Source organism: Priapulus caudatus, unplaced genomic scaffold (assembly GCF_000485595.1).
Source record: "Priapulus caudatus unplaced genomic scaffold, Priapulus_caudatus-5.0.1 Scaffold601, whole genome shotgun sequence".
Classification (NCBI taxonomy): Eukaryota; Metazoa; Priapulida; class Priapulimorpha; order Priapulimorphida; family Priapulidae; genus Priapulus; species Priapulus caudatus.
The window spans coordinates 42662-46312 of record NW_014577662.1 but is presented as its reverse complement, the minus strand read 5'-3'; the positions used below and the strand labels follow the sequence as shown (position 1 = coordinate 46312).

Here is a 3651-nt window from a genome sequence, read left to right as displayed (position 1 = left end):
AGAGCGAGCGCGCGAGAGAGAGAGAGCGAGAGAGAGGGAGAGAGAGAGAGAGAGAGCGAGAGCGAGCGCGCGAGAGAGAGAGAGAGAGAGAGAGAGAGAGAGAGAGAGAGAGAGAGAGAGAGAGAGAGAGAGAGAGAGAGAGAGAGAGAGAGAGAGAGAGAGAGGAGAGAGAGATTATGGAAAGGGTGATCAATGATAGTGTTTATATTAGGCCGATCTTATCACAGACTCAGTGAGCTATATGAATAATTCCATTTTGCGCTGTGATCTAGGCAAGGACAGTATACCGACCTATATCTAGCAGCAATTGCATGGGTAGCAACCATGCGAAACCCCTTATTAGCCCCACCACTATATCAGAGGTGGAGTAGTATTTCTTAAAATCTCCTAACATTTCGTAATCACCTCCTAATTGATTTTTAAGAGGTGGGCGGCTTGTTTTGATCTTAATTAAATAGAGGCAGGTTCTTAAGATATCATAATAGTCTCGAGGGTTTTACCCTATCATTATGGGTGAAGCCATGGCAATGCTGTTCCTGTGTGATTAGGCTTCACTATGAAAGTCCCTCAAATTAAATCTGTAATGAGAGTAAGGGTGCTTCAAAGGTCTCGCTCACACCCTCTCACCCCCTACCCACATCCACATCCATGCTCCTTATCCCTCCCTACCTGCTTACCCCTACTCATCCTCCCCTACCCCTTGCCACTTCCCTGCTCTTTCGATCCCCCCTTCTTCTCTCCCCTCTCTTCCCCTCACAATGCCTGCACTATTCCAATCCTGCTCCTCCGCTCGCCTTCTCCCACTCTTTTTTCTTCTTGCCTCTTTACCCCACCCCTCCTCTGCTCACTTTTTCCAGCCCCTCCTCCTACTTTTCCTTCTCCCCGGTTACTGCCAATGCTGGTCTGGCTGCTTCGTTAACTGGCCTCTCTCCTGTTCTTCCCTTCCCTACCCTCACCACTTCCCTGCCCTACTTCAGCTTCCTCAGCCCTCCTCCATTCCCCCATTCCTCCTCTTCTTCCTCATCCCTCATCCTCCTCTTCCTCATCCCTCATCTTCTTCCTCCTCTTCCTCTTCCTCCTCCTCTTCCTCCTCCTCATCCCTCATCCTCTTTCTCCTCTTCCTCTTCCTCCTTCCCTCCTCTGCCTCCTCTCCCTCCTCCCCCTGGTCGCTACAGACTGCTTCGTCTGCGTGCGCGTGCCGCGTGCGTAGACGGTCGTCACGGCAACGAGACACGTTGTGTTGTGCATTTCAGGACGGTGGCGCACTACATGCGGCGTTACACGGCATCCGAGATTGACAGGTAACGCTAGCGGGGGCTTCCTCTCTGCGCGAAGCCCCGGGCTTGCCTCCCCTTCCTCCCCCCGCCTTCCCCTCCCCCCACAGAGCACGGGTGGAGGGATCCGCCTAACTCCTCCCCGCACCCATGTTTGCCGTGATGCAGACTAACACGAGCGGCATGCGCCCTCTGGCGGAGTCGCTATGGGCAACGATCGCTCGACGGCGGCCGGGGATGGAGTGTGTCGGATGGCTTCCCTGGTCCTGAGCTGCCTGCGTACGCCCGCGTAGCATGTGCATGTCGAATTCCCTGGGGCGGTATTTCCTGGAGCGGGATTTTTAGTAACCGGGGATTTTCCGGAGTCGTGCGATGAGGTGTGTGGATTGGTGATGGAGAGAGTATTTGGGGATCACAGTGTGGTGAGTGGGTCTGGGGGTGTTGGGGGTATTGGGGTTTGGGGGTCGCACTGGGAGGCCGCGGCTTACTTGCACGCACACTGCTACGCACTGCTTATCGGTCAAGTCGCAGCTGCGAAGTATCATCCATGCTCTCAGCATCGGATTGCCTAGATCCTAGCTCGCGCCGATGACAAGTCTTTCTGTCGTGAACGTCGCGTAACAGTCCGCCCGTTTTCGTTTTGCGTACCAGAAATCAAAACGCTTCCTCAAAAATGCGCCCAGGGCGCATTTTCGTTGGGGTGCCTTCAGGGCGGTCACGTGTTTCGCGAATTCGAAAGTTTGTTTTGGGGTGCTCGGCATGGGGAAAAAAGTTATTGGGCGCACTAGAGGAAATAGTATCTTCGTGTGCTTGTAGCTGCTAGCGGTGGTTTTTTTTAATTGGGATGAAAATAGATTGGATTCGAAAGCCTTTCACATTGAGAGAGAGAGAGAGAGAAAGAGAGAGAGAGCGAGAGAGACGGAACGACACTTGAGACAGTAGAGAAAAAATTACAGCACAGTACAAGATAGTGATGGACATACAACACTCGATGACAGACGAGGACGTATTCCCACAGATAAGGTCATAAATGAATATTAATTGACATTTAAACAATTAATAATAAGTAATAATTAGTAATACGTCTCCCGTGTATCTTCCGATAAACGGGCGTGTCGCTTTAACGACGCATTAAGCAAAAAACCGAAACCTCGCACGTCATACGCACATTTGCCGCTCAATGGGAGGATTTTCTTACTTCCTGAATTCATTATTCCCTTATTTGAATGAACGAATGATGATGATCGTAACGATTTCAATCATTCCTCTGCTGATAAAGCGCACTCCGTCGTATTAGAATTTCGCAAACCACAACATTAGATCAGAATTTTTAGCGTGATCGGGAGACGAATCGATTCCCGACCACTCCTGCCGACGATGCTCGGGGGGAAAGGGAAGGGGAGGAATTTTTAGCATAATCGGGAAAGAAAACAATTCCCGACCTCTACCCCTGACGGAGGCGGGGGAAGGGGAGAGCTCCGTTTCGCCACCGCAGCGTGTTTCCGGGTTTTCACGGCATGTTTCGGGAGAAGAATCGATTCCCGACCTCTCCTCCCCCTCCCGAAGCTCGGGGAAGAGAAGGGGAAAGCTCCCTGTCACCGCCGCGTATTTCGGGAGAGGAATCGATTCCTGACCTTCCACCATGACGAAGCTCAGAGGAGCGGAAAGAAAGAACTCCGTGTCACCACGTTTTTCCTCTTTACTTTGCAGAGAAGCCCGGTCATTCGGCGGACGAGTACACGGGCTTCTTCTACATCTACGTCGTCGCGTGCGTGATCAGCTTCTGCTACACGTTCGCGTGGGACATCAGGATGGACTGGGGCCTGCTCGACAAGAACGCCGGCGAGAATCGCTTCCTGCGCGAGGAGGTCGTGTACGCTTACAAGGTGCGCCGCGGGGGAGTGGGGAGCGGGAGGGGAAGGGAGGAGAAGCCCGGCGTACCACGCTCGCTCGCTTTGTTTCGATTCCGCTGTCTCTCCTTTTCTGCTTTCCTCTGTCCCTCTCTCTTTCTCTCTTTCTCTCTCTCTCTCTCTCTCTGTCTCACTCTCTCTGTCTCTCTCTCTCTTTCTCGCTCTTTCTTTCGGCCTCTTTTCATTCCTCCCTCCCTCCCTCTTGCTATCTCAATCTGTATCTCTCTCACTCTCTCTCTCTCGCATATATATATATATATATATACACATATCTTTCTCCCTTTCTCTTTCTCACTCTTTCTTCCTTTATGCCGTTATCTCTTTTTCTCCTCATTCACTCGTTCTCTTCCCCCTCTTTCGTCACTATCTCTCTCTCTTTCGTCACTATATCTCTCTCTTTCGTCACTATATCTCTCTCTTTCGTCACTATATCTCTCTCTTTCGTCACTATATCTCTCTCTTTCGTC

General features: G+C 51.4%; 1 protein-coding gene across 1 annotated transcript in view; it reads left to right on the top strand.

Annotated features, from left to right (window-relative positions):
- Positions 1-3651, top strand: part of LOC106812024 (xenotropic and polytropic retrovirus receptor 1 homolog) — a gene marked incomplete at its 3' end in the record, with an annotated part of 52993 nt that overhangs the window by 41454 nt on the left and 7888 nt on the right. The window lies entirely within an intron of this gene.